The 26,424-nt window shown below is 39.4% G+C and overlaps 1 protein-coding gene across 4 annotated transcripts in view; it reads right to left on the reverse strand.

Annotated features, from left to right (window-relative positions):
* Positions 1-26,424, reverse strand: part of ZNF609 (zinc finger protein 609) — a 208,308-nt gene that overhangs the window by 28,531 nt on the left and 153,353 nt on the right. The gene's annotated exons all lie outside the window — the stretch shown is intronic.

Genomic DNA, 26,424 nt, shown 5'->3' on the forward strand with positions numbered 1-26,424 from the left:
CGCGCGCGCGCGCATACACACGGGGCTTGATCTCCCTGCCCTGAGATCATGGCCTGAGCTGAAATTAAGAGTCGGACGCTTAACCAACTGAGCTACCCAGGTACCCCAATCTTTTTCTTTCTCTTATGTAAACTCTATGCCTAATGTGGGGCTTCAAGACCCTGAGATCAAGAGTCATACGCTCTACCAACTGAGCCAGCCAGGCATCCTTACTTTTGCTTTTTTATAGAGATGTTAAAAGCTGCTGCTACCTTCATGCTGGAAGACAGAAAGTTGGGGACCAGCCAGTTCTACCACTGTTGTCAGTTTTGCCTTCTGGAGCTCTGCTTGCCCAGCTGGAATTCTCTTAAGTTACGAGAATTCTGGACCTGAAGAGAGGACCCGAATTCTGGACCGGTAAAGCAAGCAGGGAACTTTGGCATAAACAGGAGGGATCATGGGCTGAAAAGGGAGGAAGCAGAGCTGGGTTTCTGTGGCATCTGGATAACAGCCAGTAACCAGGCCTGTCATTCTGCCTTGGAACTCCCTAAATTCAGTGTCTTCCTCTCCATTCCCACCACAGCCACCAGAGTCTTATTAACTCAACTGTAGACTATTCCGAAAGCCTCTGACTTGTGTCCTTACTCCAGGCTTTAATTCTTCCTGTCAAACCAACTGGTAAACCATTATCAGATTAATCTACTTCATATACTGCTCTCATGCAATTAGCCAACAAATATACATTATTTATTATTCCCATCATTGTGCCAAGTGCTACTGGAAATTCAAAATTTTCACTGAATTGAAAGTTTTACTCTCTTGGAGGGGGAGGGGAGAAAAATGAACATACATAAAATCATTAATCAAAAAAAGACATGTGCTGCATACTGTGGTAGAGCCAGGGAGTATATGTAGATCAGAGAAGGAAGAATAGGTAAGATTTTACAAATTTACCATGAGCATGATACACATGAGTGAAATCATGTAATGATGAGCTGAGGCTGTGTCAGAAAGTAGGAAAAAGACCTTAAGTCTTTTACTCAGTCTAATACTTGTTGCTAAATAAATACTTGTTAATAATACTAAAGTGTTTGATTGGTACACTAATCCATTAAGTTACAGATAGAAAATAAGATAGAAACTTTTGATTGGTGTGTGCTGGGTTGCTTAATTTATTCTCCCCCAACAAACAACTGCTGCTCATCTACTGTTTTCTAAATATGCTAAGAACGAAGGTTATAGTTTTCACCCTCTTTTTGTTATTAATCACTTGACTCATTTTACACAATTCCTATGCCTCTTTCCAATAGCCATTCTTTGTTTAATGTACACATTTTTTGTTTGTATATATGCATATAAAATGTATATTACTGTCTTAATTTCATGTATTTTAATTTACATATATAGTATTATGTTACAGACTTCATTCCTTTTTTTTTTTCCAACTTGGCATTACATTGTTAAGAATCATCTATACTGTTATATTAGATCTAACCCATGAGGTTATTTGTAATGTCTATACCTATCATTAATTAATCAATATATAATAAGATCCTATCAGTAGTTAGGGGTTATGGTAGAAGCCATGGTCCTTATCCTATCCTCATGTATCTTACAATCCAGCTGGAACAGGTAAACACACAAAAAAGTAACATGCTATCAGGTAGCAATGGATAAAGACGGCGTAAAGTTTGGTTGAATAGCTGAATTAACTATACCTTACCATAACATGATATATTTAGTAAAAGAGGAAAGACAGGAAGGATGTGGCATCTAGTTTTAAGTGAACTGATATAAAGTTGTAAAATAAAATTTTAAACACTTCTAGGCTGTCCTCTAGATGGTGCTAGAGCAACCATATTATCTTTTATAACTGAAGTTTCCTTCAACATTATGTAAAGGGTAAGAGGTAATTTATGACTCATTAGCAATTTAATAACTTCTCTACCAATTTTATTCCCCTCTGGTTCCCAGTCTTGGGCAGTGAGAAATCCTGGACATTGCTAAGAAATTAAAACCACAGACAACTCAAACCCCAATGGTTTCTCATCCAATCTACAAAGAGCTGTAAATTCAAAGCAATGTGCCATTTGTGTGTGTTTGGAAGAATGGGATTGAATAATTCTCAGTTTCTGCTTCCAGGAAGTTTATAATCTACAATGAAGTAAAAAGTAAAAAGTTTATACTAAGTAAAACTCTTAGTATAAAGCAGAAGACATCATTACTAGTAACGCTTACCACTACTAATCCAACACATCACAGGAATGCGTAGATAATGAATATTCTAACCTGTTTAAGGAAATAAGGAGTTGTATAAGGACGAGCAATAATTTTTTATATAAGGACGAGCAATAAGTTTTTAAGGATTGGCTTAAAATAAAATTGTTGGACATCCATATAGCTGCTACCCAAGACTCTTACATATTATTAAGTATTTGGACCAAATGGAAACCCTGTTTAGGAACAGCCATTTTGTGCATTCTATACAGACTTTCAGTATCTTAGGTAATAAGACATAACGATAGAGGGATGTGAACTGAACTCTAGGATTTCACGTTATGAGGTTGTTTGTTTTAAAGATCTGAGAGAGAGAGAGAGAAGGTGCATGCAACAAGCCGAGGGAGGGGCAGAGGAAGACAGAGAGGATCTCAAGTGACTCTGCACTGAGCAAGGAGCTGGAATGGGACTTGATCCTAAGATCCTGAGATCATGAACTGAGCCGAAATCAAGAGTCAGGTGCTCAACCAACTGAGCCACCCAGGAGCTCCCTTTTGGTTTTTAAAAAATACTTTGAATAACTGCACTTCCTGTACATAGAGATGGTGGTGACAGCAGGCTTAGTGAGAAAGATATGAGAGGTAACACACGTGAATAAAACAAAACAGCTTCTACTTCCTCCTCAAGAGGAGAGCATCTACAGAAAACTACAGTGTTGGTATCTAGAGAACACCTGTGAGAAACTTTTGGCTGGGCCTCCTCCATTAGCTACTACTGCCAGGGCAGCTTACAAACCTTCACGTCATCTCATATCCTTGCTATGTCAAGGATGCATTTTTCCTGTAGAGTCAGTCCTCTTTTTTTTTTTTTTTTTTTAGAGTCAGTCCTCTTGAAAGCTCTGTCACAATCTTCACCCTCCAATGCTAGTGATGAATGGGCTGGGAACACCCCACACTGAAGAGAAGCTGAGTGATGGCTCACTGCTCCTAACTCATAATAGCATAACATTAGGCATCAATTTTTAGTTACCTGGTCTCCTAGTTGAAAAATAACTAGGCTAATAAAGAGCTACTGTGGACTGCTCAACTGCCTTACTCAGAGTTGCCCTTTTGGGAAAAGCTGAAAACTAAGTGAACCCTATAATTTAGCCAAAAGTGATCTTTTTTGGTTCTCAATTATATGGCATCTGCCAGTTGTACGCATTAATAGGGCTCTATTTTGGTGGTATAGTTATTTGCCTATATTTATTTGAAAATACTTCAGTTATAAGATTCCCTGAAAATGAACTCCCATATACAAAGCAAATGTGAAAGAAACAACTCCACAAATCTTAGAAAACAAAGCTGCCTATTTGGCATTACAAGGCAAAAATGTGACAGGGTATAAATTTCTTTTCATTCCAGTTCATTTGAAAGTAAACAGGACTAGCCTTAGGCAAAGTTGTTCAACATGTCCTTTGACTTAATAAAGGTTTACTTTTTTTTTTTTTAAGATTTTATTTATTTATTCATGAGAGACACACACACAGAGAGGCAGAGACATAGTCAGAGGGAGAAGCAGGCCCCATGCAGTTACAACAATTTTACCTTTTCAAAATTCATCTAAAGGTGAATACTGACTATAAAAAACCAAACTCACTATACATATTTTACTTTACTGGGCTCACATTTAAAAGCAAATGTCTGAATTTGTCTGACAGTCAATTTGAACTGGAGTCAGTTCAAATTCTTGCCTTTTATTTACATCTTGCTGCCAGACAAAATTTTTTTAAAAGATTTTATTTATTTATTCATGAGAGACACACAGAGAGGCAGAGACACAGGCAGAGGGAGAAGCAGGCTCCAGGTAAGGTGCCCGACATGGGACTTGAACCCGGAAATCTGGGATCACGCCCTGAGCCAAAGGCAGGTGCTCAACCACTGAGCTCAGGCTTCCCACAGAAAAAATTTGTTGCAACATTTGCAATAAGCACCCATCTTCCTCTTCCACTTATAAGATGAACCATCCTAGACCTTAACTGCTATCATAAATTTGTAAAAAATTGTATTTATTTATTCATGAGAGAGGCAGAGACACAGGCAGAAGGAGAAGCAAGCTCCATGCAAGGAGCGTGATGTGGGACTCGATCCTGGGACTCCAGGATCATGCCCTGGGCCAAAGGCAGGTGCTTAACCGCTAAGCCACCCAGGCATCCCTTAATTGTTATCGTATACTATGTCTGCCCACTCAGTTCAGATTTATTTTTTTTAAGATTTTATTTATTTATTCATGAGAAACACACACACACACACAGAGAGAGAGAGAGAGAGAGAGAGAGAGAGGCAGAGACCCAGGCAGAGGGAGAAACAGGCTCCATGCAGGGAGCCCGACGTGGGACTTGATCCCGGGTCCCCAGGATCTGGACTGAAGGAGGAATGCTAAACTACTGAGCCACCCGGGCTGCCTCATCAGTTCAGATTTAGACTCTAATCCCACTGAAGTTGTGGAAGAAGTTTCCGAGTCCTAATGATTTAAAAAGATGGCTTAGTCCCAGACATAAGTTAAATCTTTTGTTGCTTTTTCTGACTTTTTTGGGGGGAGGGGGTGGGAAGTACAGTATTTATCCTTGATGTTTTTTATTTTTTAAAGATTTTATTTATTTATTTGTGAGAGACACACACAGAGAGATATATAGAGAGAGGCAGAGACACAGGCAGAGGGAGACTCAGGCTCCATGCAGGGAGCCTGATGTGGGACTCGATCCTGGGACTCCAGGATCATGCCCTGAGCCGAAGGCAGATGCTCAACCACTGAGCCACTCAGACGTCCCATCCTTGATAGTTTTCAAGATAGTAGTTACCACTTACTGGGATGAAAAGTACAGCACAGGGAATACAATCAGTAATATTGTAATAATGTAGGATGACAGATGGTAACTATACTTACTGTGAACATAACTTACAGAATTGTTGAATCATTACATTGTACACCTGAAATATGACATTGCATGTCAACTAAACTTCAATAAAAAGTAAAAAGCATTGCTTTTCATTAAAAAGTTCCCATTGTGTTAGAAGAGTCTTCCATATATTATCTCATATTTAATCCTCTTGACAATCTCCAAAGTATTATCATTCCTATTTTACAGATGAAGAAATGGAAGGTTAGAGCAATCTGTTCCTGTTACTCAGCTAAATAAGATACAAAGCCAGGATCTGAATCCAAATCAGTCTGACTCTAAAGCCTGTATTCTTAACTATGTTGTCTCACAATATGAGGATACACTTTCTTGGTTCTCAGCAGCCCACATTTCCAGGTGTAAAACACTAAATGGTCTGTGTATTGCACTTAAGAATAAAATTGTGGGCTAGAGTGAAAGACATCAACACTTGTAGGTTTATTTTTGGCTGAGAAGCAGGGTATTGATTTTATGTTTGACCTCTGTCTACCAGAAAAGAAACAGAAGCACCAATAAAGCTGCATACTGGTGGCAAAGGGGAAGATACATAGAGCAGAAGAGGCAAGAAGCAAAAAGAAAATGTCAAAGTAAAAGGCAGCAAGAGGATAGAAACAGGAAAAAGAGCTAGGGGACAGAAACTCAACAGTGCAAAGCTGTGAGACACATAATGTGTTTCCCTTTATATTATATTGATATGAAAAACAAAGCTCAGTTCTTAAAGAGTTGGAAAATCCAGAAGTATTTTTTTCTAAGTCATGAAAAAAAAAAGGGGGAATGTAACTTGATTAAATCAATCGTGGCACATCCTTAATATGGAATATGTGGTTTTTAACAATGTTACAGGATACAATTTAAGGTTATAAGGAGAATGTTCATTATATATTCATCCATAAACAAAGAAGATTACAAATATATAGAGACAGGTCCCAATTTGTTAAAACTAAAAGAAAATGTATGTATAATATAACAAAATCATAACAGTAGTCATCTCTGGGTGATTTATGAATTCTTTTTTTATTTTCCAGATTGTCAATAAAAATTTGTTATTGATTTTTTGAGAACTATAGTTACTATCTATTTTCAAAGGTTCTTCATTACCTGAGTGCCTGGGTGGCTCGGCTGGTTAAGCATCTGCCTTTGGCTCAGGTCATGATCCCGGGGTTCGGGGTTCCTGGGATCAAGCCCCCATCGGCTCCCTGCTTCTCCCTCTCCTTCTGGCTGCTGCTCCCCCTGCTTGTGTGCTCTCTCTCTCAAATAAATAAATAAAATCTTAAAAAAAAAAAGTCTTCATCACCCAAAATAGAAACTCTGTAACCAGTAAGCACTAATTCCCTGTTCAGTCTCCTAGCTCCTACTAACTCCATTCTATTTTCTGTCTCTATAAATTTGCCTATTCTAGATACCTCATCTAAGTGGAATCATACAGTATTTGTTCTTTTGTGAGTGATTTGTTTCATTTAGCATGATGTCTTCATTGTTTATCCACATTGTAGCATGCATCAAAATTTCATTCCTTTTTATTGCTGAATAATATTCCATTGAAAGTATACAACACATTTTGTTTATTCATCTGTTGGTGGACATTGGATTGTTTCTATCCTCTGGCTACTATAATTTTGCTACAAATATTATATTCATGTACAAGATTTATTTGAACACTAGTTTTCAATTATTTGAGGTATCTATCTAGGAATGGCATTGCTAGATCATATGTTAATTCTTACACTTAACTTTCTGAGGAATGAGGACACTGTTTTCCACAGTGGCTATGGCATTTTATGTTCCCATCTATATATAATCTATGAGGGTTCCAATTTCTTTACATCCTCTCTAACACCTGTTATTGCCCTTTTCTTTTTCTTTTTGTGATAACAGCCATCCTAGTAGGTGTGAAGTATCTCACTATGGTTTTAATTTGCATTTCCCGGGATCCCTGGGTGGCGCAGCGGTTTGGCCCCTGCCTTTGGCCCAGGGCGCGATCCTGGAGACCCGGGATCGAATCCCACGTCAGGCTCCCGGTGCATGGAGCCTGCTTCTCCCTCTGCCTGTGTCTCTGCCTCTCTCTCTCTCTGTATGACTATCGTAAATAAAAAAATAAAAAAAAATAATTTGCATTTCCCTTGCGATTAATAATGTTAAGCATCTTTTCATGTACTTCTTGATCATCTGCACATCTTTGGCAAAAGTCTATTTTAGTCCTCTGGTTGAATTCAGTTGTTTGGTGTTTTTGTTGTTGAGTTGCAGGAGTTCTTTATATATTCTGGGCCTTAATCCCTTATCAGATACATAATTTGCAAGTTTTTCTCTCCTTCTGTTGGTTGTCTTTTTAACTCTCTTGATATTATCTTTTGATGAATAGAAGTTTTTAATTTCAATGGAATCAAATTTAACTATTTTTTCTTTTACTGCCCATGCTTTTAGTGTCATATCTAAGAAACCAGGCATTTTTAAATCAGCAAAAAATATAACTTTAAAAAACATCAGATGAGAGGGATCCCTGGGTGGCTCAGCGGTTTGGCGCCTGCCTTTGGCCAGGGGGCATGATCCTGGAGTCCCGGGATCGAGTCCCACATGGGGCTTCCTGCATGGAGCCTGCTTCTCCCTGTGCCTGTGTTTCCACCTCTCTGTGTCTATCATGAATAAATAAAATCTTAAAAAAAAAATCAGATGAAAAAATAGTTGCTAGTAGGATAGAAAATGCAGAAGGAAATTATAGTTTACTGCCTCTCATCATGAATCCAAAGCAGTCTAAAAAGGCTCAAAACAAAGACTTTTAAGCCTCCACATTCCTCCTCTTACTAGAACGTGACCTAGTAGAGAGTTTCTTGGTCTAAAAATACATATAAAACCTTCTCTACTTCAAACTTTCAACTTACTTTTATAACCAAAACAAAGTTACCCACTGGATCAACAACTCATCAACTTTGTCCACCATTTACAGATGACATATTAGATCATTTGCACAGTTTAATACAAATGGACTTAGCAAGACTCTTGGTACCAAACCATTTCATTTGTTCTATGCAATTTACAACTGACCTCTAATACATCTTAAGAAAGAAGTCATATAAAAGGATTCATTCCTGGATGTGCAAACATCAGTTCTATAATCTGTTATTTTTAAAAGACCCCTTTCCCCCCTTGCCCTTCTTTTTCAAAAAGCACGTAACCACAAAAAAGATCCCCTTGGAAGCTGTATTTCCTTAGTGTGGTTAGAGAAACAAAAAGAACTAAGCTGATGTCCAGCACTAACGGGAGTGGTTAACAGTAAACACTAATGGTTATTGCTCACATTCTTTATAATGATGCCCAAGTGTGGTACAATTTAGTCCTGTCTCTGGAAGTTAAATATGCCTTCAGTTGTGCTCTTCTCTTTGCTTTCCTGATAAAGTCTTCTTTATACGCCCCATACTTCTTATATGGGCCACAGGTCTTTTTAGCCACCACTAACTGATGAAGAGCCTGTTAAATGGGCTCTGCATAGTTCTAATTTCTTTCTCAATAAGAATGACAGACATGTTTGTCAACTGGTATTGGAAGTAGGGGCAAGAAGGAGGATGATGCATCTGTAACAAATATCTCAACTCCCAGTCAATATTAATTTCAGGTTTTCTAGTCCTCTGTAGAGATAGGGGTGGAGGAAAGTAAGTAAGTCACAGTTTCTGGAAACGTGTAAGTATAGCTGCATCTTGGGTTGTAGTAGTACACCGTACGAATTGGTAGGACTGAGAGGAGAGTTACACAAGAGGACGCCAAGAGGACAGCAGGTTTGAAACTATTACCTCTGTGGAAACCCTAACTGGTAAACATAGGAATTGTTTACTTCTCACAGTCAATCTCTGGTATACTGTCTAATGTTTAATCTTGCCCTGTGATTAGAGATTATGCAAATTTTGAGCACTGTTTCTTCCAAAACTAAAGTTCAAACCAGAGGTGTAGGAAAAGGGTGAATATAATTAGAAATTCATCCAACTTAGTCGTCTTCAGAAATGAAAAGACTAAAGAAAATTAGGGCCATCTGTGGTTCATCTACTACCTAAGTATTTTCCCCCCCTAAATTGGTTATATTCCGAAAACTATTCTTTTTTAAAATGGGTTTACCATGTAGTAATATCAGGAACGTTGACAGAGTGTCATATTTTAGGTAAAACTAGTCCCTAATTTGTCTACTGTGGTAAAAATTATTACAGAGAATGCTTTACTATGGTATAAATTCTGATGTCCTACTAAACCTCAAGCAGGCAGAACTCCAAATCAGTTTAAAAGCAATATCCCCAGATGTTATGTTGTTGTTGTTGTTTTTTAATCTCACTTCCCTGGCAATCCATTCATCTGCAAGTCAGAAATTTGACTGTAGGGAAGGATCAAGTCATGTATGAGTCTTCCAAAACCAGAAACCCAAAGCCAGAAGTGTGGTTATTATTCCCTTAGAGAAGATACTTCCAAAGAGAATCTGTATTTCCCAGGAGCCCTTTATTAATATTCTAAGTATAAACCTCTGAAGTTATCCCATAAGGCAATTTGGAATAAAGTCTTTTGCCAAAATGTTTGAAGCTTATGGAACAGTGCTTCCTCAACTTGGTGCAAATAGGATGCACCCTTAGATGATTAAAAATACTGACACCTGGCTCCCACTACAGACAGTGTGATGTAATTTAACTGGGTGAGACCTGGGTATCATGTCTTTACATCCCTGCCCCCACACTCTAATGTACAGCAAAATCTGGGAACCACTGCTATAGAAAATGGTGTCTTCAAATTCTTCTGCCTTTAGTCCTGGGATTGACAGGAAAAAAAGTCCTAAGTTTCTTATTTCTGAGATGTTTTGGGGCTGAATGAACCAAGAAAACACAAGACAACACCCACCATCCAGGAACCATTTTCACATAACCATGGTATTTTCTCTCCACAGAATTTCAGGCAAAAGTATAATAGTTGGGCAGCTAAAACCATTGTCACATCTATCAAATGTAAGCCACTCCACCCCCAGTCTGTAGGGACAGGGAGGCTGTGGAGGAACAGTAAAGATCTAATACAATTTCTCCTCCCATCTATAAGTTCCCATACCATGGAAACTTTGGGTAAGTGCATCAAAAGCTGGCTCACTACACCCTGAAATCTTACATCTTCTCTTTCCTTCTTGCTGGGGTAGCCACACACTGTACCCACACTGGGGGGCAGCCAACAGAGGTCATCATGCCCTCGGCTGTCCAGCTGGAGTCCTTGTCTGAAAGCTACTGGAAATAAGAAGGAAGGTATCATCTCAATGGGACAGCTTTGAAGAAATACTTGCCTGAGGCTGAGATGGAATCACACTTGTCCACAGTTTTACTGCTTTATGGCCTAACAGGAAGAACCAGGATAAGAACATGGCTAGTAGCTAGGTTACATGAGGCACTTTTCCTTCCAGCCTTCTTCAGCTAGAGGCTGACAGAAACAGCTAACTGCTGAAGCCTCTTTTTCTTTCTGGTAACCCCCACTTGGCATTTTCAGGGTTTGTTAACAGAGCAGAACCAAACCACATTGTAGTTTTCAGTGCCAAAAGAAGGGGAGATAGTAATGTAGAGAGAGGAATGGTTGAGACTGTCAGAGGGTGGATGATCTTCTGTCCAGAGCGGCTTTGCGAAGCAACGTCTCTTATTATTATAAACGGTTCTGGATTTCCTTCCTCTAACTTGTGACAATAAGTATTTTGAAATTTTCAGTGGCTTCTGTTTTGGGTTGAATTGTGTCCCCCAAAACAGATATACTGAAGTCCTAAACTTCCCATAGCTAGAATGTGATCTTATCTGGAAACAGTGTCTTTACAAAGGCAATCAAGTTAAAATGAGGTCATTTAAGTGGGCTCTAATCCAGTATGACTAGTGTCCTAATAAAAAGGGGAAATTTGGCCACACTGACAGACACATACAGAGGAAAGAAGATGTGAAGGCAGAGGGAGAAGATAACCATGTGACTGGAGTGATGACATCTATAAGCCAAGGGATGCCAAGGATTGCTGGCAAACGCCAGAAGCTAGAAGAGGCCAGGAAACATTCTTGCCTACAACATCAGAGAGAGCACAGCCCTGCTAACACCTTGATTTCTGACTTCTAGCATCCAAAACTGTGAGATAATAAATTTGTTTTAAACCACCCAGTTTTTGGTAGTTATTGTAGTCTTAGGAAGTATGGCCTCCAAAGCAGACCTGGCATTGATTAAATCAGATTTTACCTCAATTAGCCTCAGTGAATTACTGCTGCTAGCCAAGATTACAGTCTAGGTCAGTGGCTCTCAAACAGAATGGGTGGAGAACAGTGATGATGGCGGCAAATCGTAATTTCTTGGGAAGTTGTTTCACAATAAATACCTAAGCTCTATAAGACTGCTGATTCAGAACATCAGGAATAAGGGATAGTCAACATATCTTTTAAACAAGCTTCCTAAGTGATATCACTGACTTGCTCTGATCTCATGCACCACTATGCCAATCCCCAACTGAGTAACACTAGCTTAAATAAAAGGATAAAACTTTGGCTCTTTTCCAAATTTATTTGTCAAGCCAATATAACTCCACTCAAAATCTCCACAGGCTGTGTGTGTGTGTCTTTTTTTCATAAAAATTCACAAACTGATCCTAATATTTATTTATTTATTTTTTTAAAATTTTTATTTATTTATGATAGTCACATAGAATGAGAGAGAGAGAGGCAGAGACACAGGCAGAGGGAGAAGCAGGCTCCATGCACCGGGAGCCCGACGTGGGATTCGATCCCGGGTGTCCAGGATCGCGCCCTGGGCCAAAGGCAGGCGCCAAACCGCTGCGCCACCCAGGGATCCCTGATCCTAATATTTATATGAAAATGCAAAAACCCAAGAATATCCAAGGAAATCTTGAAGAAGTACAATAAAGCTGGAGAACTTACAGTACTAGATACCAAGCCTCAGAAAGCTATAGTTATTAAGACAGTGTAGTACTCACACAAGACCAGACAAATGGATGAGTAGAACAGAAGAGTTCAGAAATAAACCCACACCCCACACCTATGTCACTTGACTTATGACAAATGTGACACTGCAGTGCAGGGGTGATGGTGGAGAGAATGGCCTTTTTCAATAAGGTGCTGGATCATTTATGGTCATTTATGTAACCATATAAATAAAGTAGGATCTTGACTCCCAACTAATACCCTAAAGAAAAATCAATCTCAGATAGACTGTAGATCTATATATGAAAAATTTAAAAAGTAAAGTTCTCAAAAATATATAGGAGAATATCTTGATTATCTTGGGAAAGGCAAAATTTTCTTTCCTATTTATTTATTTGACACAGAGAGAAAAGCATATGCAGGGAAAACAGCAGAGGGAGAGCAAGAAGCAGGCTCCCCACTAAGCAGGGAGCCTGACGTGGAACTCGATCCCAGAACTCTGGGATCATGACCTGAGCCAAAGGCAGAAGCCCAACTGACTGAGCCACCAAGTGCCCCCCAAATTTTCTTAAATAGGACACAAAGCACTAACTATAAAAGAAAAAAAAGATAAACCAGATCTCACAAAAAAGAAGAACCTCCAATTCATTAAAAGTTACACCGTAAGAGAAAAGGCAAGATACAAAATAGGAGAAGACATTATACACACACACACACACACACACACCCCGATAAAGGACTCATAATCAGAATATATAAGAAATTCGTACAAATTTATAAGAAAAAACATATAGCCCAATCCAAAAGTGGTTAAAATGTTTGAATATGCACTTCATAAAAGATTTCCAAATGGACAATAAGCACATGAAAATATATCTTATCAATTTCATGATCCTCATGGAAATGCAAATTAATATCACAATGAAATACCATACACCAAACATGATGGCTGAAACGAAAAAGACAAAAGACAAGTAAGGTCAAGTGCTGGTAAGGATGCAGAGCAACCAGGGTTCTAATGAGAAGTAGGAGTATAAATCACTTCAGACACTCATGAAAACTGGCAATATCTACTGGAGCTGACCAGATATGTACTGAAGGACTCAGTAATTCCATTCCTTTTATTTTTTTAAGTTTATTATTTATCATTCATTCATTCATTCATTCATTCGAATACACATTGAGGAGAAAGAGAGAGAGGCAGAGAGAGAAGCAAGTTCCATGCAGGGAGCCTGACGTGGGATTCAATTCCGGGTCTTCAGGATCACGCCCTGGGCTGAAGGCGGTGCTAAACCGATAGCCACCAGGGCTGCCCAGTAATTCCATTCCTAAGTATATACAGAATAGGAATGTGTACATACAGTCTTCAAAAGACACATACAACAATTTTTGCAGCAGCATTTTGCACAACAGCCCAAACTACAACAATCCAAATGCTCATCAACAACTGAAGTGTTATATTCACATAATGAAATACTATAAAATAATGAGAATAAACAAAGTACCACTACACGTAACAACATGGATAAATTTCAATGGCATAATGTCAAACACCTAGACATTAAAAAAGTACACAATGTAATGATTTTATTTTTATAATGTTCAAAATAGAGGACACTAATCCATGATGTTGGCAGTCAGAATAGATTTTTTTTTTTAAGGGGTTGGTTATTGAAGAGAAGAATGAAGGGGCTTCTGGGGTTGTGGTAATAATGCATTTCTTCATCTAGGTACTGATACCACAAAGTGGGTTCATTTTGAAAACTTGATGACCTGCTTGCTAATAATTTGTGCACATGTTTATATCTGTTATTGTTCAATAAGACCTATTAGCATAAAAACAAAAACACTTGGGTTTGTGACTCCTGTGCATCAGTATCAGGATCAGCTGAGATGCAAGCTAGTTCTATACTTTGGGCAGTCTGCCCAAACTCCAGGGTAGCAGACCAGTCTAGTGTCGAATGCAACAGTGTTTGGGGTGGTAGTGGTGGGGGAAAGTGTTTCTACTTTCTCCATCCATTCTTTCTCCATAGTGATACCTGATTCTGGGAGATATTTTAATAGAATAATTCTTTTTTTTTTTTTAAATTTTATTTATTTATTTATTTATGATAGCACAGAGAGAGAGAGAGAGAGAGAGGCAGAGACACAGGCAGAGGGAGAAGCAGGCTCCATGCACCGGGAGCTCGACGTGGGATTCGATCCCGGGTCTCCAGGATCGCGCCCCGGGCCAAAGGCAGGCGCCAAACCGTTGCGCCACCCAGGGATCCCTAATAGAATAATTCTAAGGAGCAGGCTAAAAGCTGAAAAGCAGAGGGGAGCTTGGTAAATGGGAATATGCACCGTATTTTATTTTTTTATTTTTTTTTTGCACAGTATTTTAATATACTGAATGATAAAAGAAAATTTTCAAAAGGTGGGCATAATCAGACTCAAGTAGAAGGCAGATTTTTCACTGAATTAGTTCAGGGTTAAAAAGTTTCATTGATTTTGAGTTCAATTGGGGTAGAAAAGTATTCGATAGCAGTCTTTTCGGCTTTTTAAAGACATACTAAACAAAAAAATAGAGTACAGCTTGTAGGAGGGGAAATTACTCAATTTCTCACCATAGCCTTTTTGTCACAGAGCTTGTTGCTATGGAGAAGGCCATGAAGGCAGCAACTAGGGGAAATAAAGGATCTGGCAGGAGTAAGCACAGTGACAGTGGATTAAACAAAAATTCTTTGAGCAATTAGCAAGTAGCAGGGACTATAAATGACACACTTTCCATTTTTTCCTAACCCCTACCCTTCTGAAAGTACAGGGGCTTGGTTTGCCACTATAATTTAACTCAAATACAGAGAAGGCTGAATGGGCCTAACAAAGCCTAAGCCTGGCAGACAAAACACAGGCCATTTAGCAATGCTGCCTCATGCCAGGGGGAATGAGCTACCTACCCACCCCTATCCTGGGGAAATGATCTCCAGCTGCCTAAATTATGAAGTTGATGCCCTATGATTTCTTTGTTCAGTAAAGCCTGAGGGAGATAGGATAATGAAGTATCAGAAGAGGTGCAGAACAGCCTCTTGTTTCATAAAGCAGTCAGAGCCAGAGAGAAGAGAGAGAAAGAGGGAGTTCTTACTGGTATCATTAAGAGGCAACAGCAGCGACCTGGGAGCAAAGCTCTGCCTGAACCGGTCTGAAAACTACTGCTGTGGGAGAAAAGGCTGGTTGCCAAGTTTGTTAATAGCTTCTGCCCATCATTGTTACAGCAGCTTTATCAACCAGGGCAGGGCCAGGACCTGTTTTTAGCAGTGTAAGCACTGAGACCAGAGGGCTCAACAATATCTTCCAGCAGATCTCACCACAACCAATGAATGATTAACAAAGACAGTTCTCTTCTGTCCCACACAAATGATCACAGAATTGTAAATATCACAAATGAAAGGACCATAGAGATATGTGGTCCAACCTCCTCATTTCACAAATGAGGACACTATGGCCCAGACCAGTGAAACAACCTTACCCTTTTATCTCTTGGAATCATAGGCCAAATCATATGCCATTTATACCAGACTGTATTTATTGCCTTAATATCACTTACTGGGTTTCATACATAAGTATTAGTAACTAAATTATTTTAAAGGATAACATTCATAACAAAATATGTATGTCTCTGAACCCATCTTAAAGTAACAACTGAAATATCAAAATAATCACATTTTAAGCAATCTTGCTCATCTGCCAAATCCATAGTCTGGCCAACTATACCACCCCACTGTGCTTTCCTGGGGTGAGGGAGGTGATGGGTGACAGTACACAAAAGGACATCTCTCTTCCTTGGATATTAGTTTATTTTACAATTTGTAAAATGAATCTCAAAAAAGTCCGTAACTGAAAATTTTCCTTAGGGCTTCAGGATTTAAGTATATGACAGTGGGCAGATAACATAATCTACAAAGGTATACAGACACGTAACTGCCCTAAAGCATCCCCTGGGAGTCAGCTGCTAGGTGGGAAAAATGTGTTGGCTGTTGTTTTGGGTGGGGGAGGGGTGGGAGAAAGTAAGTATTGATTTCCCTAATGTTTCCTTTGTGTGGCTGCTGTTGCCATGTGGTGGTCTGTTGCTATGAAGATTTGTGGTGCCAGACAATGGCTGCTAGACTCTTTGTGACTCTCCTATTGGTGGAGCTGTTTCTGCCGGAGTCAGGCTAGTAAGTAATTGGCTAAGCAGTGGAGAAAGCATGGTCACTGTGCACCATTTCTTTCTCCAGGTGAGTGCTGCCTGAGGGAGAGTGAAGGTGAAGGACTGTTAATTAGATAAAGGAAAAAGAAAAACCAAAAGCTGAGAACCAGCCTAACTTTCCAGTATAAATATCTTAAATTGGATACTTCATGGTTTCACACACATACTTCCCTACATCAGAATCACACAGAATATACCAAGGGTAACTATCAAGGTTACCATTTCCATGAAAGAAGATTAATGGACAGCCCCTTCTTTTTTTTTTAGCAATAAGGATAAAGACCTGAAGCTGGGATCTGCAATCAGATGAGGATGAAGAACTGCTGAGGCAGGTTCTCAGCGGAGCTACCACAGGCAAACTAACTTCCTGCTAAGCAAAACCACTGCCTATTACTCTGATAATGAGAAAACTGCAACCCACAGACCAAAGTACAAGGCTCAACCACAGAGTTTGAAGCAGGGCCAAATGTTCTCCCAGGTAACAGGGGCCAGAGTCAGGAGTCACCCTGGGTCTGTGCAAATGTAGTTACTGAAGAAGGGTGGCTTCTTCACCCTCCCACACATTTATTCTTCTTTCTCACATTTTATTATTACGCTTCCAGAGTATATATTACATAAAGATCATCTAGCCCCTTTGCTGTTCAATATAGTAAATCACTAGTGACACATGACCATTTAAATTTAAACTTAATAAGAGTTCTTTTTTTTTAAATTAATTAATTTATTTATGAGAGACACAGAGAGAGGTAGAGACAAAGGCAGAGAGAGAAGCATGCTCCATGCAGGGAGCCCGATGTGGGACTTGATTCCGGGACTCTGGGATCATGCCCTGAGTCAAAGGCAGACACTCAACTGCTGAGCCACCCAGGCATCCCAAATTTAAACTTAATAATCCTCAGTATCATGTGCCACATTTTAGGGTGCTTAGGATTACATGTGACTAGACTACCATTTTGGACAGCATATTTCCATCACAAAAAGTTTTACTAAACAGTGCAAATCTAGCCCAAGCCCCCATAAATTAGAAATCTATGGCTAGGATAAGTTAAGAGACTTAACCAAGATAACACAAGCTAGCTAAAGTTACCATCTGTTCTAGAATCCAACTCTCTCAACGCTAGTTCAGATATTTGTTTTGCACTACTATGCCTTTAAGATACCATTAGTCCTTGAGACAGTTATTCTCAAATAGTTCCTGACACTCTTATAGTTTTTGAATAAAAATATGGAGATGAGGATACTTGTGCACATTTATTTGATGAGTACAGAAGTTGAAACTCCCTTCTCTTTACTAATCTTTAAGCTAGAATGCAGCTTTGGAAGATGGGCCAAACTTACAGCTTTTCATTCCATACAGGGAGTTGTACTCGCTTCAGCTTCAAAAACATGGTCTTATAGCCCTGTAACTTCTGTCTTTCTGATTTGGTGGTGGTGGGGGGTGTCTTTCTGATATTCTGGTAAAAGACCAGACTGATTTCAGAGATATCTTAAGAGCAACTGGAGTGGGAAAGTGAACCCAGAGAAACGATATCACAACTTTTTAGCAGCAGAATCCCCTTCAAATATAGTTTCACAAAGAAGCCTAACATATAAATCACCCCAAAGTAGAACTATTCTGGGTTGTATGTGGTGGGGTAGCAAAGGTGGGGCCTGAGGCCTGCCCACTCAGCACCCCATACTCCTCTTATGACTGCTTCTGAGGCTCCTCCATGCTCAAGTTCCTCAGAATATAACTTCAAACCATTTCCTTTGAAAACACCTAAGGTTCTATCTCTGACTTTTATAATTTCAAAAGATTGGTGGTGAAAGACAAGGAAGGAAGGGAGGGAGGGAGGGAAAGAAGAAAAAGAAGCAAGTGAGCAAGCAAACTTTTATTTTTAGTTAGTACATACCAAATGAACCTGAGAGAGGTTACCAAAAAATTATATTTTTATCTACATATCTAAAATGCATGGGCACAAGGCAGAGGCAGTTTAATCAAATATTTATCTATTATTTTACTTTTCGTATGAAGACTGAACTAGTTCTTGGGTGAAATAAAATGATATATAAAATGCAATTTCTGGCTTTAGCTATCTTATAGTCTAATAATGTAGAAAAGACACCTAGGAATCCTAGGTGGAAGGACGCCTGAGTGGCTCAGCAGTTGAGCATCTGCTTTTGGCTCAGGGCGTGATCCCAGAGTCCCAGGATCGAGTCCTGCATTGGGCTTCCTGCATGGAGCCTGCTTCTCCCTCTGCCTACGTCTCTGCCTCTCTCTCTCTCTCACGAATAAATTAAAAAAAAAAAAAAGGAATCCTGGGTGGAAACTAATAAGAATTGGCTTATATTTACTGTAGTCCTAAAAGGCCGCAAGAGAGAATATGGAACAAAAAAAATGTTTGAAGTAATGGCTGAAGACTCCCAAAATTTGAAAAAAGACAAAATTACAGATTCAAGAAGATGAATAAACCCCTAAACAGGATAAACACAAAGAAATCCACATCAGATATATCACAATCATAATCAAAATGCGGAAAAGTAAACAGAGGAAAGTGACACATTACTTATAGGGGAACAATGACTTAAGTGATTACATATTTCTTAGAAACCATGGACCTATAAAAAGGAAACAGAGCATTTTTAAAGTGTAAGAAGAAAAGAAATACAAACCTAGATGTCTGTATCCAGAAAAAATATCTTTTAGAATTAAGGTGAAATAAAGACATTCTCAGAGAATTAATAGCCAGTGAACTTGCTCCAAAAGAATTAGGAAGAGATTCTTCAGACAGACGGAAAACAAGAGAAATACAACTGGAACACCAGGAATGAAGAAAGAGCAACAGAAATATTAATTATATGGGTAAAAGTAATAAACTATTCTCTTGATTTTTTTTTAAGATTTTATTTATTTATTCATAGAGACAGAGAGAAAGAGAGAGAGAGAGAGAGGCAGAGACACAAGCAGAGGGAGAAGGAGGGACCATGCAGAGAGCCTGACGAGGGACTCCATCCAGGGTCTCCAGGATCACACCCTGGCCTGCAGGCGGCGCTAAACCACTGTGCCACCGGGGCTGCCCTCTCTTGAGTTTTTAAAGTATATATCACATGACTGAAAGGGAAAATTCTCTAAAAATTGTCTGATGGGGTTTTCAATGTATCAAATGTAATTCATAAGACCAGGAGTTTACAAACTTTTTTAGTAAAAGACTACACAGTGAATATTTTTTACTCTGCAGGCCATATGGTCTTTGTTGTAATACTCTGCCACTCTAGTGCAAAGTGGCTGAAAATACATGAAATGAATACGCCTAGGTTCCAGTTAAACTTTATCTATGGGCAATAAAATTTGGATTTCATATAATCTTCACAAGAATAATATTCTTGTTTTGATTTTTTTCAACTGTTAAAAAACATTACCTGTTTTTGGCAATGAGCATAAGACAATTACAACATAAAGAAGGGAGGGGAAAGGGTCTTACATAGTGGTAAGATTTCTACATTCCACTTGAGGTAGTAAAAATGTTCCAATTTTAAGTAGACTGTGGAAAATTGAATACATATATTATAATCCCCAAAATAACCAGTAAAAACTATACAAAAAGATGAAGAATAGGGGTGCCTGGGTGTAGGGTCATGAGTTCAAGGCTAATGTTGGCCTCCACGTTGAGTGTGGAGCTTGCTTAAAAAAAAAAGATGAAGAATTAAAATTAAGAGTCAGAAATAACTCTAGGGAGGTGTAAGCCTAGAAAACAGGTAGAATGGTAATACAGTAAAACAGGTCGTAAAAGTAGGCGTAATAAAGAGAAACAGAAGAGGGAAAGAAGCAAAATTTCAGGAAAAAGATTATTCTTTTTTAAACATTCTGAATTTAAGAAATCAGCTTCTGGTGATGTATAAAATGGGATTAGCCAAAAGGTCAAGTCTAGAGATAAAGATTTGGAGATTGTTCATATAAGGGAGACACCTGGAGCCATGAATATAAAAGACTGCACTTCCTAAAAGAAGGCTGCTGAAGCAATGACTTCTGGGATTTACGACGACAATGTATGAAGGTTATGCAAAGTAGAGCAGCAGAGCAAGCTACCTGCTTCCCCTTCTTCCTTTGTGTGGGAAACCAATGTATCCAGTTAAAATACTACGTTTCCTTGCAGAAAGGGTAGCCAATGAGATGTAGGCAGAAGTCTTAGATCTGGATTCTGGGAAAGCTTGTCAAAGGGAAACAGATTAGGTGGATGGCAGAAACTACTTTACTTTTCTCCTTCATTTTCAATCCTGGAAAGTAAATGTGATGTCTAGAGCTACATTAGAAATCTTGCAATGAAGATCTAACTTTGAGGAGCCTGGAACACTGATGACATTAGAAGTCATCACACAAACCCTGCACTGCCTACCATCAGAGTTTTCTTGTATTAAATCATTATTACTTCATCTTCTGTTCCTAGCAGTCCAATCCCATTCTTTTTTTTTTTTTTTTTTTTTTTTTAATTTATGATAGTCACACACAGAGAGAGAGACAGAGAGGCAGAGACACAGGCAGAGGGAGAAGCAGGCTCCATGCACCGGGAGCCCGACGTGGGATTCGATCCCGGGTCTCCAGGATCATGCCATGGGCCAAAGGCAGGCGCCAAACCGCTGCGCCACCCAGGGATCCCTCCAATCCCATTCTTAAGGCAATGCTTCCTCAACTTTCCCCACTATGGCATACATAGTACATGAAAATAATATATGTGGATAAGGCTGCTTGTCTAGGAGAAAGGAGTGGGGCACCAGTTGCCAAAGGCCCTCGCTAAAGGCCAACAGAACAGAACCGACCAATATTTCAGCACCCTAAAACCCTTCTGGAATTTCTGACCTAATAAATACAGAGGAGGAAGGAAGAGGAGAGGAAGTACTGACACAAAGAAAATAACCAGTCAAAAAGACAAATGAGATTTTTGAGAGGTATGATAATGACAAGAGAGGAGAGTTTCAAGAATAGAGAAATAGTAGAGCTTCTAAAAGTCTAGGGCAGACTGAGAAAAGACCTTTGGAAAATTCATTGGTATAAGATTATTTCAGTCAAATGGTGGCAGAAGAAATCTGATGGCAAGAAGGTGCATGATACCGAATAGGTAAAAAGAGATTGTAAACAGCAATAGCAAGCAGTGATGAAAACGAGAGAGGTCAATAGTTCAAAGGGGTAGCAAGGATGAGGAAAATACTTTCACTGTAAAAAAACTGTTGCAGAGGGAAAGAATTTAAATACAAGGGGAAAGAATAAAGACGAAGAAGAAAGAATAGACAAATTCATGGTATAAAGTCTTAATCTTCAGAATAAGGAGAGAAAAAGGAAATAATAGGACATAAAAATACATTTTAAGAAAGAAGAGGGAAGCTGGGAGGGTTCAGGTGGGTGTCTTTGATCCTAGCTGCTTAAGAGCATGAAAAGAAAATGAATTGGGCTAATGAATGAATCTTGAGAATGAGGTTAAGCATTGAGAAATGTGAATGTAACAGGGTGATGAAGGGATTGCTAAGCAGTACTGCAAGCTCATCGCTAAGTCAGCTAGCATATACTTGCATCCAAAGCAACTGGATTTTGTGAGTTCTTCCACTTGTCAGACTAGGATCAGGAGTTGAAAAATGCAGGTGGAGATCCCCTGAATGGGAGACTGGCAAGATAAGTAGTTTTGTTTTTCTGAGAAAACAAATTTATAAAAGTGTATAATGAGGGATCCCTGGCTGGCGCAGCGGTTTGGCGCCTGTCTTTGGCCCGGGGCGCGATCCTGGAGACCCGGGATCGAATCCCGCATCGGGCTCCCGGTGCATGGAGCCTGCTTCTCCCTCTGCCTGTGTCTCTGCCTCTCTCTCTCTCTCTGTGACTATCATAAGTAAATAAAAAAAAAAAGTGTATAATGAAGTTTCATCATTGGTATTAATATTTTTTAGTTTTGATTTATGAAACTGTTCATTTTCAAAATATAATAGCCAATGGTTCTCCTATTTATCACTCCAGTGCTCTTGCCACCATACCACAAATTCTTCCAGAAAGCACATTTGCTAAAGTAATGCTACACTTAGTGTGGCTGCTTAAAAAAGAAAACCTATAGCATCTCCTGGAATTCTTAAAGTTAGCCTTGCCTTTCTTAAAAACACCATAGATGTCAGGAAGCAATTTTGTCTCAGCAAAAGAATATGTTCTGCCTTAAAGATTCTTATATACTGGGACATCGGCCTTCAGCTCAGGGTGTGATCCTGGAGTTCCAGGATCAGGTCCTGCATCGGGCTCCTGCATGGAGCCTGCTTCGCCTCCCTCTGCCTGTGCCTCTGCCTCTCTCTCTCTCTCTGGCTCTCATGAGTAAATATATAAACTCTTTAAAAAAAAAAGAATAATAAAATCTTAAAAAAAAAGAATAAAATCTTAAAAAATAATATCTTTTTATTTGTTTATTTTATTTATTCATGAGAACCAGAGAGAGAGAGAGAGAGGCAGAGGCACAGGCAGAGGCACAGGCAGAGGGAGGCGAAGCAGGCTCCATGAAAGAGCCTGATGCGGACCCGATGCGGGATCCGATGCGGGATCCGATGCGGGATCCGATGCGGGACACGATCCCGGAACTCCGGGACCACGCCCTGAGCAGAAGGCAGATGCTCAACCACTGGGCCACTCAGTGTACCCCCCCAACAAAAAAAAGATTCTTATACATTGTTTCCAGGACCCTGGGTTAAAGTATGCCTTGTGAACTAGGAATGGATTTGGAACCCTGTTCTTTTGATTTTTTTTTTTAAGTGGCTCCACCTCCAGCATAGAGCCCATGGTGGGGAATGAACTCATGACCTCACTGAGATCAAGACCTGAGCTGAGAAAAAGAGTTGGATGCTTAACCAACTGAGCCACCCAGGTACCCCTGATATTTTTATTTGAAGTGAGGTGGGACAAAATGAAATCAGGTAGAATCAGACCTCTGCAGAAGTGTTAAGTCTCAAAAAAGCCAAAGAAAACATTCCAAGTTATACTTGAGTCTTAAAAGTCCTAAGGTTGAGCCTAGTCAAGTAAGATCTTTACAGTGCTAGCTGAATTATGAACAGCCTAAAAAGAGGTAGAATCTGCAGGAATTTAAAGATGTTTCCAAGGCAAGGTTTGCACTGAAAGCTAGGAAAGAAAGAAGCAACACTACAGGACAGGTAGGCAAAGAAACGAGGAAGAATTGAGGTCCTGACCCCTACACCTGTTCCCAGCAAGAAGGCTCAGTTCTACAAGGACCTCATGATCCTCCATTTCCCTCAGAGGCCAAACATTCACAGCTTCTCTCTAAGCTCTAAGGATTTTTCCATTTGAAGATAGTAGTTTTGCTATCTTTGCTGGGCAAAGAGACAGACAGAAGTACAAAGCTTCAGGTAGCAGACAAAAAGCCCAGAAGGCTGAAGGATTTTTTAAAAAAGTATCCATATATAGTTCTTATTATTAACTTGAGGACAGACTCAGTATACTAGATCTTATAGATCTGCAGAGAATGATCTTTGCAGGAAATCTCTGTCACCTGAAGATGAAAAGGAATGTAAACCAACTCTGATCCCAATTCAGACCTTTACCAACTGACAGTTCAGGTGAAGGCCCTCTGGGAGGTCAGAAAGCAGAGTAAAGTATATAATTGCAGAACAGTTCTCTTTCCCTTGTGATGAATGAAAAAGAAAGAGGAAAGGTACTAAGCCCTGAAATGCAATATAATAAATGGGAGAAAATATGGTATTAAAAAGTAAGAGAACTAAAAATCTTATAGGTATAAATTAGAGTGATCTCAAATCTGGTGACAGTAGTATGTATTCTGAGTTTCAGAGATGGTCTAGAATTTTGTAAAGTATTTGATATGGTTTCTAATTTCAAACTATTTTAGTATCCATTGGATATATGTTAACATAGATCTAGAAATAGCAATGACTAGAGGCACCTGGGTGGATGGCTCAGTAGGTTAAGTGTCTGCCTCCAGCAAGGGTCATGATCCCAGGGTCCTGCATGGAGCCGCACATCAGCAAGGAGTCTGCTTCTCCCTTTGCCCCTCCCCTGCTCATGCTTGCTCATTCTCTCTCTCTCTGAAATAAATAAAATCTTTTAAAAAATAATTTAGAAATGACAATGACTAGATGTAAGCATTCATTCAAATAGTCTTGAAGGCCTACCATAGATGCCAAGTATTAAGTAATAGATATTCAATGATGAGCAAAACAGTCCCTGAGCTCACAGAATTCTAAAACATGGAAGAGACAGACATTATTAGAAAAATAAAATTATATAAAATTACAAACTGTGATAACTATTGTGAAATAAACTGCAGGGTGCATTCAAAATGTGTAACAGGGGAACTTGGTAATAAGCTGTCAGGTACAACCAGAGAGCCTTTCAGAAGAAATAATTTTAAAAATGTGTGTGTGTGTGTATGTGTGTGTGTGTGTGTGTGTGCACGCTAACATTTCCTTGGCAGGGAGGGAGAACAGGGATCCTCAGATAAAAAGGTATCCATTGTTCTCAGGAGAGTAAAAGGGTTAGCCTCATTTTCCTGCAAAGCTTTCGTCAGGTTCACATATATGAAAAGTATCTTGTCCTTGGAGAAAAGTCACCATTATGAAGATGGATAGAATAAATAGGCAGGAAATTGATATCTTCTATCTTCAATATATTGAGGCAACAGGCCCTGAAGGTTGCTTGGTGTCACAGAGCTGTGGTCTGGACATGTTTGTTATTCCAACAGACTCTGTGGCTTTTTAGATGTTTGGACATAGGCAGATGATTTTTAAAATTAGAGATAGCCACTTGTGATTTCCAGATTGTATACTGAATACACCTATCCAGAGTCAACTTCTAGGGTCAACCTCTCTCTCCATTGTCTCTGCATCAGTTTCTAACACAATAGGATTTTTTTTTTCTGGCATTACAGTCTCAGGCACACTATGAAACTTCATCAGCAATGTTATTCTGAAAGCTGAAGCTTTACTATATTGCTGTTTAACAATGAGAAAGCCAGGGATCCCTGGGTGGCGCAGCGGTTTGGCGCCTGCCTTTGGCCCAGGGCGCGATCCTGGAGACCCAGGATCGAATCCCACGTCGGGCTCCCGGTGCACGGAGCCTGCTTCTCCCTCTGCCTGTGTCTCTGCCTCTCTCTCTCTCTCTCTCTCTCTGTGACTATCATAAGTAAAAAAAAAAAAAAAAAAAAACAATGAGAAAGCCAAAAAACCACAGAATTTTTTATATATATCACCTCAATGCGTACTGCACGGTAGACTTTAAATAAATACTGAATCACAACAAAATATTCAGAGGAATAAACTTTGATTAGAAAGACCAGAATGAAACACCTGAATTTCCACAGGCAAACTGACAAGATAGCTTATGATAATTAGAAATAATGAGCTGTGCTCCTCTGGGCCTCTACACTCCAGAGTGAGGATGCTTTGAAAGTCTGGTTACTGATGCAGAGACCTGATGGGACTGTGAGGCCCAGCCTCTCTTTAAGCCACACATTCTTTAACAAGAACTTGGATTTTTTTACAAAAAGAATGTATGTGCTGAAATCAAATTGCCACAGATGGTACCAAGGGATCAGAAATACCTGGTGAAGTCCCTTTACACCCCTATTTTTTCAGGTTTATGAACTTCCAAAATAGAAGAGATTCTGTTCTCAGGGACAAATGGAACATACTAGAAGTCTGGATGTTAGCCTCAGGCAGAAGCACTGTGAGCCAACTGCTTAGTGGATGCCTGAAAACAAGACCATGTGAACATTTCCCTGTTGCCTAGGCCTATAAAATCTGTACTAAGTGACAGATGCATCAAGTGGTGTGGGTGGTTGGGCAAAGAGGCAACCAGTGGGAAGTTGCTGGCTGCACGGCCAGGTGTTAAAAAAAGGCAAGAGCTGCATATTCAATGAGCCAACACCAAGTCAATTTAAGGGTGACTATTTTCTGTTTCCTTGACTCCAACAGCTGTCTTTTCATTATTTTATTCTCTTCAAGCCTGACCCAAAAGTTCATTTACATTCAAATTCTCCCATATAAAATGGTAAAGAGGAGTATGGAGAGTATAGACACAGTTTGAATTACCTGGCAAGTACTTATCAAATGACTGCTTAAATAGCAGGGCTAACACTGTTGATAGCTATGAAGGGGAGATAATTAATTTTAAAAAGTGGTAATCTTGAGAA

Source organism: Nyctereutes procyonoides, unplaced genomic scaffold, assembly GCF_905146905.1.
Source record: "Nyctereutes procyonoides isolate TBG_1078 unplaced genomic scaffold, NYPRO_anot_genome, whole genome shotgun sequence".
NCBI classification, from domain to species: domain Eukaryota; kingdom Metazoa; phylum Chordata; class Mammalia; order Carnivora; family Canidae; genus Nyctereutes; species Nyctereutes procyonoides.